Raw genomic sequence first — 15,476 nt, 5'->3', positions numbered from 1 at the left:
GGCTTTACAAGCAGAATCAGGCACGGTGGGGGCCCGTCTCAATGAATTTCAGCGCGCAGTGGGCTCACTCGCAAGTAGACCCCTGGATCCTTCAGGTGATATCTCAGGGGTACAAATTGGAATTCGAGACATCTCCCCCTCGCCGTTTCCTAAAGTCGGCTTTAACGATGTCTCCTTCTGACAGGGAGGCTGTTTTGGAAGCCATTCACAAGCTGTATTCCCAGCAGGTGATAATCAAGGTACCCCTCCTGCAACAGGGAACGGGGTATTATTCCACACTGTTGTGGTACCGAAGCCGGACGGCTCGGTGAGACCGATTCTAAATCTAAAATCTTGAACACTTACATACGGAGGTTCAAATTCAAGATTGAGTCACTCAGAGCAGTGATTGCGAACCTGGAAGACGGGGACTACATGATGTCTCGGGACATCAAGGATGCTTACCTTCATGTCCCAATTTACCCTTCTCACCAAGGGTACCTCAGGTTTATGGTACAGAACTGTCACTATCAGTTTCAGACGCTGCCGTATGGATGGTCCACGGCACCCCGGGTCTTTACCAAGGTAATGGCCGAAATGATGATACTCCTTCGAAGGAAGGGAATTTTAGTTATCCCTTACTTGGACGATTCCCTGATAAGGGTAAGATCCAGGGAACAGTTGGAGGTCGGTGTAGCACTATCTCAGGTAGTGTTGCGGCAGCACACGATTGGATTCTCAATATTCCAAAATCGCAGCTGATTCCGACGACTCGTCTTATGTTCTTAGGGATGATCCTGGACACAGTCCAGAAAAAGGTGTTTCTCCCGGAGGAGAAAGTCAGGGAGTTATCCGAGCTAGTCGGGAACCTCCTATAACCGAGCCAAGTCTCAGTACATCAATGAAATGGTTCTGGGAAAAATGGTGGCTTCCTACGAAGCAATCCCATTCGGCAGATTCCACGCAAGAACTTTCCAGTGGGACCTGCTGGACAAATGGTCCGGGTCGCATCTTCAGATGCATCAGCGGATAACCCTGTCACCAAGCACAAGGGTGTCTCTCCTGTGGTGGTTGCAGAGTGCTCATCTTCTAGAGGGCCGCACATTCAGGACTGGGTCCTGGTGACCACGGATGCCAGCCTGCGAGGCTGGAGAGCAGTCACACAGGGAAGGAATTTCCAGAGCTTAAGGTCAAGCCTGGAGACATCACTTCACATAAATATCCTGAAGCTAAGGGCCATTTACAATGCTCTAAGCTCAGCAAGACCTCTGCTTCAAGGTCACCCGGAGTTGATCCATTCGGACAACATCACGGCAGTCACCCACGTAAACAGACAGGGTGACACAAGAAGCAGGAGGGCAATGGCAGAAGCTGCAAGGATTCTTCGCTGGGCGGAAAATCATGTGATAGCACTGTCAGCAGTATTTATTCCGGGAGTGGACAACTGGGAAGCAGACTTCCTCAGCAGACACGACCTCCACCCGGGAGAGTGGGGACTTCACCCAGAAGTCTTCCACATGTTTATAAAACTCGACAAGTATTGCGCCAGGTCAAGGGACCCTCAGGCAATAGCTGTAGACGCTCTGGTAACACAGTGGGTGTACCAGTCAGTGTATGTGTTCCCTCCTCTGCCTCTCATACCCAAGGTACTGAGAATTATAAGATGGAGAGGAGTAAGCACTATATTCGTGGCTCCGGATTGGCCAAGAAGGACTTGGTAACCGGAACTTCAAGAGATGCTCACGGAGGATCCGTGGCCTCTACCTCTAAGAAGGGACCTGCTCCAGCAAGGACCCTGTCTGTTCCAAGACTTACCGCGGCTGCATTTGACGGCATGGCGGTTGAACGCCGGATCCTGAAGGAGAAAGGCATTCCGAATGAAGTCATTCCTATCCTGATCAAAGCCAGGAAAGATATAACCGCAAAACATTATCACCGCATTTGGCGAAAATATGTTGCGTGGTGCGAGGCCAGTAAGGCCCCGACGGAGGAATTTTCAACTAGGTCGATTCCTACATTTCCTGCAAACAGGAGTGTCTATGGGCCTGAAATGGGGGTCCATTAAGGTTCAAATTTCGGCCCTGTCAATTTTCTTCCAAAAAGAACTAGCTTCAGTCCCTGAAGTTCAGACGTTTGTAAAAGGGGTACTGTATATACAGCCTCCTTTTGTGCCTCCAGTGGCACCTTGGGATCTAAATGTAGTTTTTGGGTTCCAAAAGTCACATTGGTTTGAACCACTTAAATATGTGGAGTTAAAATATCTCACATGGAAAGTGGTCATGCTGTTGGCCCTGGCCTGGGCCAGGTGCGTGTCAGAGTTGGCGGCTTTATCCTGTAAAAGCCCTCATCTGATTTTCCATTCGGACAGGGCGGAATTGAGGACTTGTCCTCAGTTTCTCCCTAAGGTGGTTTTCAGCGTTTCACCTGAATCAACCTATTGTGGTGCCTGCGGCTACTAGGGACTTGGAGGACTCCAAGTTGCTAGACGTTGTCAGAGCCCTGGAAATATAGGTTTCCAGGACGGCTGGAGTCAGAAAATCTGACTCGTTGTGTATTCTGTATGCACCCAACAAGCTGGGTGCTCCTGCTTCTAAGCAGACGATTGCTCGTTGGATTTGTAGTACAATTCAGCTTGCACATTCTGTGGCAGGCCTGCCACAGCCAAAATCTGTAAAAGCCCATTCCACAAGGAAGGTGGGCTCATCTTGGGCGGCTGCCCGAGGGGTCTCGGCTTTATAACTTTGCCGAGCAGCTACTTGGTCAGGAGCAAATACGTTTGTAAAATTCTACAAATTTGATACCCTGGCTGAGGAGGACCTGGAGTTCTCTCATTTGGTGCTGCAGAGTCATCCGCACTCTCCCGCCCGTTTGGGAGCTTTGGTATAATCCCCATGGTCCTTACGGAGTCCCCAGCATCCACTTAGGACGTTAGAGAAAATAAGAATTTACTTACCGATAATTCTATTTCTCGTAGTCCGTAGTGGATGCTGGGCGCCCATCCCAAGTGCGGATTGTCTGCAATACTGGTACATAGTTATTGTTACCAAAAAATCGGGTTATTGCTGTAGTGAGCCATCTTTTCTAGAGGCTCCTCTGTTATCATGCTGTTAACTGGGTTTAGATCACAAGTTATATGGTGTGATTGGTGTGGCTGGTATGAGTCTTACCCGGGATTCAAAATCCTTCCTTATTGTGTACGCTCGTCCGGGCACAGTATCCTAACTGAGGCTTGGAGGAGGGTCATAGGGGGAGGAGCCAGTGCACACCAGGTAGTTCTAAAGCTTTACTTTTGTGCCCAGTCTCCTGCGGAGCCGCTATACCCCATGGTCCTTACGGAGTCCCCAGCATCCACTACGGACTACGAGAAATAGAATTATCGGTAAGTAAATTCTTATTTTATTATTGCATGCTACTGTCTGGTGTTTACCTCCTTTTATCATTTGGCCACTTGTGGTCAGGTGTAATACATATTTACATTTAGTGAGGTGTAGTCGTGGTGTAAAGGATAGAGTGTGATCCTGATTAGTAAAAAAACCCCCAAAACAACAACTGAGCAACATCATTTCATTTCAATTTTAAACTTGTCATTTATTTTGTACTGTCTGGACATGGCTACTAATAACAGATGCACAGACACAATTCTTAAAGCTATGTGTGCAAATGCTAGGAGCTTAGGAGACAAAATTCCAGAGCTAACTGCGATAATGACAAGGGATAACCTGGATTTTGTGGCAATTACAGAGTCATGGTGCAATGAGAATCATGACTGGGACATAGCTATACCAGGATACAATTTATTTAGGAAGGATAGAATGGGAAGAATAGGAGGAGGGGTAGCAATGTATGTGAAAAAAAACATAAATGCTACTTTAATACAAAATATTGATGATAAAACTGAGGCCCTTTGGGTCACCATAGAAACCGGGGAGAAGGGCATTATTCGCATTGGGGTGATCTATAGACCACCAGGCCAGGGGCTGGATTTGGACAGGAACCTATTGTTGGACATCTTTAAAGGGAGAAGTCATAATCACGGGAGACTTTAATTTACCTGATGTAAATTGGGAGGGGTCATTTGCAAGTTCAGCTACAAGTGGCAAATTTCTACATTTGTTACAGGGAGCATCTCTCAAGCAATTGGTGAGTCAGCCCACTCGCAAAGACTCAATATTAGATTTATTCTTACAAATGGTGACAGGATATCCGACATATATGTGGGTGAGCACCTGGGATCCAGTGATCATCAAGCAGTATGGTTTAGTATAAAGACAGGATCCAACTCCTGTCAAACACAAACAAAGGTGTTGGATTTTAGAAATGCTAACTTTGCAAAAATGGGGAGATGATTAAGTGATTCATTGGCGGACTGGAGGAACTTGGAAGGAGTGCAGGAGAGGTGGGAAAAACTGAAAGTGCAACAGACCTTTGTATCAAAGGGTTAGGAAAAGCACCAGGAAAAGGAAGCCAGTGTGGTTCACAAAAGAAGTATCAACTAGTGTGAAAGCAAAAAAGATGGCTTTTAGAAAATACAAACAGACTCAAAATAATAACGACAAAGAGGTGTATCTTGACAGACGGAAGGATGCTAAGAAAGTGATCAGACGTGCAAAGGCAGAAGCTGAGGAGAAAATGGCCCAGTCAGTAAAGGGGGCAAAACTTTTTTTAAGTATATAAGTGAAAGGAGAAAATCAAATGGAGGAATAATAAGACTTAAGACAGATAGTGAGCATTTGGTGGAGGGAGACAAGGCAATAGCAGATCACCTAAATAATTATTTTTGCTCAGTATTTACTACAGAAGGTGAAGGGATGTGGTCAGAGTTAAGTTGCAAGGACATTCATAAAAATAAGGTAGATGAAATTGGATTTTAATTACCTATCGGTAAATCCTTTTCTCGTAGTCTGTAGAGGATGCTGGGGTCCATATTAGTACCATGGGGTATAGACGGGTCCACCAGGAGCCATTGGCACTTTAAGAGTTTAACAGTGTGGGATGGCTCCTCCCTCTATGCCCCTCCTTCCAGACTCAGTCTAGAAACTGTGCCCAGAGGAGACGACATACTTCGAGAGAAGGAAATACACAGATAGTGGCGAGATTCACACAACAAGGCAAATCCGGCCAACAGGCCGGAGAACTCGGCAACAGCTGAAACAGTACTGAAAAAGGAATGAACACAGAACTTACCTAGGAACCAGGTAGTACTGAACCAAATAACCACTGCAGGATAAAGAAGCGCTGGGCAGGTGCCCAGCATCCTCTAGAGACTTTGAGAAAAGGATTTACCGGTATGTAATTAAAATCCTCTTTTCTCTTACATCCTAGAGGATGCTGGGGTACATATTAGTACCATGGGGATGTACCAAAGCTCCCAGAATGGGAGGGAGAGCGCACAGGCTTCTGCAGAACTGCTTGACCAAACTTGAGGTCATCAGAGGCCAAAGTATCGAACTTGTATAACTTAGCAAACGTGTTCGAACCAGACCAAGTAGCTGCTCGGCAAAGCTGTAAGGTCGAGACACCCTGGGCATCCACCCAGGAAGAACCCACTTTATGAGTAGAGTGGGCCTTAACAAATTTTGGACACGGCAATCCTGCTGTAGAAAAGGCATGCTGGATGGTGAACCTGATCCAGCGAGAAATCGACAGCTTAGAAGCAGGCACCCAATTTTCTTTGGATCATAGAGGACAAACAGAGTCAGATTTCCTGAGACGAGCAGTCCTCTTCACATAAATCTTCAAAGTCCTCACAACATCCAAGGCCTTTGAAGCAATTGAGGAGTCAGTAGCCACTGGCATACACAATAGGTTGGTTGATATGAAAAGCCGACACAACCTTAGGAAGGAACTGTGGACGAGTCCTGAGTTCCGCCCTATCTTCATGGAAGACCAGATAGGGACTTTTAAAGGACAAAGCCCCCAATTCCGATACATGTCGAGCAGAAGCCAAGGCCAACAAAGTTACCGCCTTCCATGTGAGAAACTTGATTTCAGCCTCCTGTAGAGGCTCAAACCAATCCGATTGCAGGAACTGCAACACCACATCAAGATCCCATGGTGCCATTGGCACCACAAAAGGGGGCTGGATGTGTACAACTACTTTCAAAAAGGTCTGAACCTCAGGGAGGACAGCCAATTGTTTCTGGAAGAAAATGGATAAGGCCGAAATCTGGACCTTGATGGAGTCCAATCTCAGGCCTAAATCCACACCTGCTTGCAGGAGAAGGAGAAACCGTCCAAGTTGAAACTCCACCGCAGGAAACTGCTTGGATTCACACCAAGACACATACCTTTTCCAAATTCGATGGTAATGTTTAGACGTTACCCCCTTCCTAGCCTGTATCAGGGTAGGAATAACCTCTCTTGGAATACCCTTCCGAGTTAAGATCTGGCGCTCAACCGCCATGCCATCAAACATAGCCGTGGTAAGTCTTGATAAGCGAACGGCCCCTGTAGTAGAAGATCCTCCCGAAGAGACAGAGGCCTTGGATCTTCCAGCAGATCCACGTACCAAGCCCTCCTTGGCCAGTCCGGAGCAATGAGGATTGCCAGAACCCTTGTTCTTTTTACAAGTTGTAGAACTCTTGGGATAAGAGGAATTGGAGGGAACACATACACTGACGTGAACACCCACAGCATTACTAGTGTGTCCACCGCCACTGCCTGTGGGTCTCTCGACCTGGAACAGTACCTCCTCAGCTTCTTGTTGAGGCGGGAGGCCATAATGTCTCCAACCGGTTACCTCCTCGAACACCTCCGGGTGGAGGCCCCACTCTCCTGGATGGAGATCGTGTCTGCTGAGGAAGTCCGCTTCCCAGTTGTCTAGTCCCAGAATGAAGATTGCTGACATCGCTACAGTGTGCCTTTCTGCAAAGAGGAGGAACCTTATCACCACTGACATTATATAGAAACATAGAATTTGACGGCAGATAAGAACCACTTGGCCCATCTAGTCTGCCCCTTTTTTTTTATCCTTTAGGCAATCTCAACCCTTTTTGAACCTTAATTCCTTGTAAGGATATTTATATGCCTATCCCAAGCATGTTTAAATTGCTCTACAGTCTTATCCTCTACCACCTCTGATGGGAGGCTATTCCACTTATCCACTACCCATTCTGTGAAGTAATTTTTCCTTACATTTCCCCTGATCAGCCCTGCTCTTCGTTCCGCCCTGTCGGTTTATGTAGGCCACTGTGGTCACATTGTCCGACTGCACCTGAACAGCCTGATCCTGTAGAAGGTGTGCCGCTTGAAGAAGGCCGTTGTATATGGCTCTTAACTCCAGGATGTTTATCGGAAGAAGGGATTCCTGACTTGACCACCTTCTTTGGAAGGTTTCCCCTTGAGCGACTGCTCCCCAACCCCTTAGACTTGCATCCGTGGTTAGAAGGATCCAGTCCTGAACCCTGAACCTTCGGCCCACCAGAAGGTGAGGTAGTTGCATCCACCAGAGAAGCGAAATCTTTGCTTTTGGTGACAGACATATCCTCTGGTGCATATGTAGGTGAGATTCCGACCACTGGTCCAAGAGATCCAGTTGAAAGGACCAAGCATGAAACCTTCCATACTGTAGAGCCTCGTAGGGGGCAACCATCTTCCCCAGAAGGCGGATGCACTGATGAACCGATACCCGTGCCGTCTTCAAGACATCCCGGACCATTGTTTGAATCACCAATGTTTTCTCCACCGGTAGAAACACCCACTGCACCTGCGTGTCGAGTATCATCCCCAGGAAAGACAGCCTCCTTGTCTGCTCCAGGTGAGACTTTGGAAGGTTCAGGATCCAACCGTGCTCCTTGAGCGGATGCGCTGTGAGAGCAATGAATCTTAACAACTTCTCCCTGGACGATGCCTTGATCAGCAGGTCGTCCAGATACGGAATTACGTTCACCCCCTGCTTGCGGAGGAGAACCATCATCTCTGCCATCACCTTGGTGAAGATCCTTGGTGCTGTGGAGAGACCGAATGGCAGGGCCTGAAACTGATAGTGATCGTCTAACAGTGAAAACCTGAGATAAGACTGATGTGGCGACCAAATGGGAATGTGGAGGTACGCATCCTTGATATCCAGGAACACCAGGAACTCACCCTCTGTCAGTCCTGAGATAACCGCTCACAGAGACTCCATTTTTAATTTGAAGTCCCTGAAATAGGGGTTCAATGATTTCAAGTTCAGAATTGGCCTGACCGAACCATCCGGCTTCGGTACCACAAAAAGGTTTGAATAGTAACCTTTGTTCAACTGATGAGGTGGAACTGGAACAATGACCTCCGACAATACCAATTTTCGGATAGCATCCAGTAAAATAGCTCAGTCTGCCGGCAAGTCCGATTTGAAGAATCGGTGAGGTGGGAGAGTTTGAAACTCCAGCCTGTACCCCCTGGACACAATATCCTGTATCCAGGGATCCAGGACGGACGACACCCAGACGTAGCTGAAATGCCGGAGTCTCGCTCCCACCTGACCTACTTCCAGGCTGCGCGGTCCACCGTCATGCTGAGGACTTTGAGGCACCAGAAGCAGGCTTTTGGTCCTGGGAACCTGCGGGAGCAGGCTTTTTGGATTTGGCACGACCACCTCTAAAGAAGGTGTGAGAGGGCTTGTTCTTTATAGCTCTAGTGGGCCGAAAGGACTGTGACATGTTGGGAGAAAAAGGCTACTTTGTAGCCAGTGCAGCTGAGGGGAGAAAAGGAGACTTACCCGCTGTAGCTGTGGCAATCCACATATCTAGCGCCTCCCCAAACAGAGCCTGACCTGTATAGGGTAGGCTCTCCACACTTTTCCTGGATTCCGCGTCCGCAGACTATTGGCGCAGCAAGAGACCCCTACGAGCCGAGACGGACATGTAGGAGATCCCCGTAGCCATGGAACCCAGATCCTTCATGGATTCCACCAGAAACCCTGCAGAATCATGTATGTTACGTAAAAACAAATCAACGTCACCTTTATCCATCGTAGTCAAATCCTCCTGCAGAGTAATTGACCACTTTGCTATTGCTTTTGAAATCCATGCACAGGCAATAGTAGGCCGCAGTATCGCCCCTGAAGCAGTGTATATGGATTTGATCGTAGCATCCACCTTGCAATCCGCCGGGTCTTTCAATGCGGTAGATAATGGGACAGGCAAAACCACTTGTTTTGACAGCCTGGAAACAGAGGTGCCAACTATAGGCGGGGACTCCCATTTTTTTTCTATCGTCCTCCGGAAAGGGAAAAACAACCAGAACCCTTTTAGGGATCTGGAATTTTTTCTCCGGGTTTTCCCAGGCCTTTTCAAAAATGGCATTTAATTCCTTAGAAGCAGGGAAGATAAGAGGGGCTTTCTTACAGTCTGTGAAAAAAGCCTCCTCAACCTGCTCAGGAGATGTCAGAAATATTTAACACATCTCGCATGGCCTCAATCATCAACTGCACCCCCTTAGCAAGTGATGCCGTCCCCCTTGACACATCCCCATCACCGTCTGCTGTGTCAGAATTGGTATCCGTGTCATCCTGCGTAATTTGGGCAAGAGCACGTTTGTGAGAATGTACCACAGGGGTCCCCGGGGGAGCAGTATCGGACCATACTGCCATAGAGGACTGCAATACCTGAGTGGCATGCTCAGTCCTTGCAACCCTTTCAGAAATCTGAGAAATAGCCCCCCCTAAGAGAGGCTAACCACTCTGGTTCCCTAGCCGGGATCTGCGCTACAACAGTGCAATCCTGATTACATGGGATGGGATCTTCCTGAGAAGATATATCCTCTGCAGCATATGAGACAGAGTCCCTAGACATGGTTGCTTGCACACCCCACACACACAGGGTACAGGGCAGACTGAGTTTCCCCCCCCCCCCAAGAATGGCAGAGAGACACAGAGATTGGAGCCAACCCACACACAGCGCTATACAGGTATAGGGAGACCCTTAACCAGCGCTGACTGTGTCCCTTAATAGGTAACACAGTCTATACACAGCCTCCCCTCCCTTCTACAACCCCCTGGTACCGTACAGCAGGGCTGTGCGGTGAGCTAAATGTCACAGGAGGCATTGGCTAGCCCCAGAGCCAGATTTACATGCACTACATGTGCAGCATTATAAACTCCTGGAAATCTGGTGAGTTTTGATTAGAGATGTGTGGAAAGGATACACAGGTGAAGCACTGCCTCACCTGCCATAGACTTTTTACTCCAGAGTTTGGGCTATAAAAATTATTAGAATAATGCAAAGAAGATATTTCAAACAAATTATCAGTATTTTTCATATATTTTATTCAGTCAAAACTCTGGTTTAAACGTAAGTATGACAGGAAAGGCTCTGCCTCACCTGTCTCTCACCCCACCGCACGTCACTGCCGTACAGATAGCTGGAGTTGCTCTGGAGGCACTGTTCTTCACAGGCAGCGTGTCTGCAGGCAGGAAAATGGCGCTGAACGCTGCTGGGTCCACTCTGAGGAGAAGCTCCGTCCCCTTAATGGCGCTGTATTCCCGCTCTTCCAAGATTATACTGGCCTGAGGATTTTCTGCTGGCTGAGATCCGAGGACCCCGACAGGCTTTCTGGTCAGTGTAGGGTTAAGGCGCCGGCTCAGGGCATTCCTCACAGCGCCGCACCATGTACCGCTGAGCCCGCCGGAGCGCAGTCAGTACTGCGCTCCCTACCCTGTAGCCGCCATCTTCACATCGGCTCCCTGCTTGCCAGCGAGCCGATGACTCACTTGCCACACTTCAGCTCTGCAAGGGGGTGGTGGCTGGCTTCCGGTGTGAGCGTTCCCCTGCGGCGGGGAGTGATATATCCCCTCTGGATCTCAGTGTCCAGTCAGCAAAGACAGTGGCTCAGATCCTGCAGGGCGGACACTGCTCCTCCCCTCAGTCCCTCACTGCAAGGAGGCTGTTGCCAGCAGCCTCCTTGCAAAATAACAAACTCTAAAAAAACATTTTACTAAAGAAGCTCTGTAGAGCTCCCATAGCTGTGACCGGCTCCTCCAGGCACATTTTCTAAACTGAGTCTGGTAGGAGGGGCATAGAGGGAGGAGGGCATAGAGGGAGGAGCCATCCCACTCTGTTAAACTCTTAAAGTGCCAATGGCTCCTGGTGGACCCGTCTATACCCCATGGTACTAATATGGACCCCAGCATCCTCTAGGACATAAGAGAAAGTACATTTACAGAGGAGAAGGTCCTAACAGAACTTTCAAAACTAAAAGTGGATAAATCAATGGGGCCAGATGGGATACACCCAAGGATACTCAAAGAGCTAAAAGATGTGATGGTTATACCTTTAACATAATTATTTAACCAGTCACTAAATACAGGTGTTAGGCGCGGCGGTCTTCGGCCGTGCCCTGACTGAGCAGCGGTCACGGCCGCCGCGCCTCTCTCCTTCCCTGTCCCCCGCACGGCGCCTGGCAACGCCAGGACGCCGTGCGCACGATAGCTGCCGGGTCCCTGGTAATGCAGGACGCCGTGCGTGCAGGGCCGCCGGGTGCATAGCAACGGGGACGCCACAGGTGGACCGCGTTCCCCGTTGCTAAGAATAGTTAATTAGGTTGCTCGTGCAGCAGGGCAGCTGCACGGCAACTAGTAATTAGGGTCTGGGGGCTGGTCCTGCTGGCCCTCCTGTTATTGGCCAGCAGGGCCTTTTTATGTGAGCCAGCACACTGCAGCCCCGCCGGTGATAGCTTCTTGTATGCTGTTCCTGCCTTGCAGAACTCTGTTCCTGTCAGCCGTGTTTGGTGGATCTTGCTCCCTGCCCTTTGGTACTTTGGAGGTCCGAAGCCGGTCCTGGGAATCCTTCTAGTCCTTGCGAACCTGTTTGTCATCTGGGGTTCTCGCCCGGTTTCGTGAGTAGCGGCTTCTGCCGCGTGTTGCGGCCTATGCCGCTTAGTGTTTACTCTACTGTGAATTGGTGCATTTGCGGAGGTTTCCGCTTTCACTGTCCTCCCCGGAACTCGGCGGTGCCGTGTAGGGGAGTGGACAGTGGTTTCTTTGTAGTTCTTTTTCCTTTGGCGGCGTGCCGCACATACGTTTAGTTTTTAGGTAGTTTATAGCCCCTAGCGTGGTTGTTTCAGTTAGAGGTCCCCTTGTTATTACCCTGTCTCAGTTCACGCCTTGTCTCTCTTTAAGACATGAGGGGGCATCGGAGTTGGGCAGACCTAATCCGCCCTTTAAACGCGGCTGCCATAGGCCCAAGAAACCATAGTCGTTCAGGCGTGAATTGATAACACGGGTAAGACAACGGAGGTAGGGTGCTAGGGGCTATTTCCTTCCCATTTCCCAATCCCAGCATTCCGTGTTGGTGCTCAGGACTCACTACATAAGATCTCCCCTGTCCTGAGCATCAGGATCGTAACAACAGGTGCCATTCCAGAGGACTGGGAAAGAGTAAATGTAGTTCCACTGCACAAAAGTGGAAGCAAGGAAGAAGCAAGTACCTACAGACCAGTAAGCCTTACATTAGTAGTAGGGAAAGTAATGGAAAAACTATTAAAAGAAAGAGTTGTGGAATATCTTAAATCAAACAACTTACAGGATCCAAAACAGCATGGATTTACTGGTGGGAGATCATGCCAAACAAATCTTATTGACTTTTTTGACTCTGTGATGAAAATAATAAATCAAGGGGGAGCTGTAGATGTAGCATATCTAGACTTTAGTAAGGCATTTGACACTGTCCCACATCGCAGACTGCTAAATAAACTTGAAAGCGTCGGGGTGGATTATAAAACTGTTAAATGGATAAGAACCTGCTTGCAGGATAGGAAACAGACAGTTTTAGTAAATGGAGTGCAGTCTATAGAGGGAAATGTTACCAGATGAGTACCCTAGGGATCTGTACTTGGTCCAGTTCTCTTTAATATCTTTGTTGGTGACATTGCAAATGGTATTGAAGGGAAAGTATGCCTTTTTGCAGATGATACAAAGATATGCAACAGGGACACACTGGGAGAGGTAAAACAAATGATTGATGACCTAGGTAGGCTTGAGAAATGGTCAAGAACGTGGTAACTACAGTTTAATGCTAAAAAATGCAAAATCATGCACTTGGGTCCCAAAAACCCAAAGGCTAAATATAGTATCAGGGGTACTATAATGGAAACTACTGAGGAGGAAAGGGATTTAGGAGTCCATATTAGTACCATGGGGATGTACCAAAGCTCCCAGAATGGGAGGGAGAGCGCACAGGCTTCTGCAGAACTGCTTGACCAAACTTGAGGTCATCAGAGGCCAAAGTATCGAACTTGTATAACTTAGCAAACGTGTTCGAACCAGACCAAGTAGCTGCTCGGCAAAGCTGTAAGGTCGAGACTCCCTGGGCAACCACCCAGGAAGAACCCACTTTATGAGTAGAGTGGGCCTTAACCGATTTTGGACACGGCAATACTGCCGTAGAAAAGGCATGCTGGATGGTGAACCTGATCCAGCAAGAAATCGACTGCTTAGAAGCAGGACACTCAATTTTCTTTGGATCATAGAAGACAAACAGAGAGTCAGATTTCCTGAGACGAGCAGTCCTCTTCACATAAATCTTCAAAGTCCTCACAACATCCAAGGCCTTTGAAGCAATTGAGGAGTCAGTAGACACTGGCATACACAACAGGTTGGTTGATATGAAAAGCCGACACAACCTTAGGAAGGAACTGTGGACGAGTCCTGAGTTCCGCCCTATCTTCATGGAAGACCAGATAGGGACTTTTAAAGGACAAAGCCCCCAATTCCGATACATGTCGAGCAGAAGCCAAGGCCAACAAAGTTACCGCCTTCCATGTGAGAAACTTGATTTCAGCCTCCTGTAGAGGCTCAAACCAATCCGATTGCAGGAACTGCAACACCACATCAAGATCCCATGGTGCCATTGGCACCACAAAAGGGGGCTGGATGTGCACAACCCCTTTCAAAAAGGTCTGAACCTCAGGGAGGACAGCCAATTGTTTCTGGAAGAAAATGGATAAGGCCTAAATCTGGACCTTGATGGAGTCCAATCTCAGGCCTAAATCCACCCCTGCTTGCAGGAGAAGGAGAAACTGTCCAAGTTGAAACTCCACCGCAGGAAACTGCTTGGATTCACACCAAGACACATACCTTTTCCAAATTCGATGGTAATATTTAGACGTTACCCCCTTCCTAGCCTGTATCAGGGTAGGAATAACCTCTCTTGGAATACCCTTCCGAGTAAAGATCTGGCGCTCAACCACCATTCCGTTAAACGTAGCCATGGTAAGTCTTGATAAGTGAACGGCCCCTGTAGTAGAAGATCCTCCCGAAGAGACAGAGGCCTTAGATCTTCCAGCAGATCCGCGTACCAAGCCCTCCTTGGCCAGTCCGGAGCAATGAGGATTGCTAGAACCCTTGTTCTTTTTACAAGTTGTAGAACTCTTGGGATAAGAGGAAGTGGAGGGAACACATACACTGACGTGAACACCCACAGCATTACTAGTGTGTCCACCGCCACTGCCTGTGGGTCTCTCGACCTGGAACAGTACCTCCTCAGCTTCTTGTTGAGGCAGGAGGCCATAATGTCTCCAACCGGTTACCTCCTCGAACATCTCCGGGTGGAGGCCCCACTCTCCTGGATGGAGATCGTGTCTGCTGAGGAAGTCCGCTTCCCAGTTGTCTAGTCCCAGAATGAAGATTGCTGACATCGCTACAGTGTGCCTTTCTGCAAAGAGGAGGAACCTTATCACCACTGACATTATATAGAAACATAGAATTTGACGGCAGATAAGAACCACTTGGCCCATCTAGTCTGCCCCTTTTTTTTTTATCCTTTAGGCAATCTCAACCCTTTTTGAACCTTAATTCCTTGTAAGAATATTCATATGCCTATCCCAAGCATGTTTAAATTGCTCTACAGTCTTAGCTTCTACCACCTCTGATGGGAGGCTATTCCACTTATCCACTACCCTTTCTGTGAAGTAATTTTTCCTTACATTTCCCCTGATCAGCCCTGCTCTTCGTTCCACCCTGTCGGTTTATGTAGGCCACTGTGGTCACGTTGTCCGACTGCACCTGAACAGCCCGATCCTGTAGAAGGTGTGCCGCTTGAAGAAGGCCGTTGTATATGGCTCTTAACTCCAGGATGTTTATCGGAAGACGGGATTCCTGACTTGAACACCTTCTTTGGAAGGTTTCCCCTTGAGCGACTGCTCCCCAACCCCTTAGACTTGCATCCGTGGTTAGAAGGATCCAGTCCTGAACCCTGAACCTTCGGCCCACCAGAAGGTGAGGTAGTTGCATCCACCAGAGGAGCGAAATCTTTGCTTTTGGTGACAGACGTATCCTCTGGTGCATATGTAGGTGAGATTCTGACCACTGGTCCAAGAGATCCAGTTGAAAGGACCAAGCATGAAACCTTCCATACTGTAGAGCCTCGTAGGAGGCAACCATCTTCCCCAGAAGGCGGATGCACTGATGAACCGATACCCGTGCCGTCTTCAAGACATCCCGGACCATTGTTTGAATCACCAATGTTTTCTCCACCGGTAGAAACACCCTCTGCCCCTCCGTGTCGAGTATCATCCCCAGG

Source organism: Pseudophryne corroboree, chromosome 1, assembly GCF_028390025.1.
Source record: "Pseudophryne corroboree isolate aPseCor3 chromosome 1, aPseCor3.hap2, whole genome shotgun sequence".
Lineage (NCBI taxonomy): Eukaryota > Metazoa > Chordata > Amphibia > Anura > Myobatrachidae > Pseudophryne > Pseudophryne corroboree.
Note: the sequence above shows the minus strand (reverse complement) of the source record.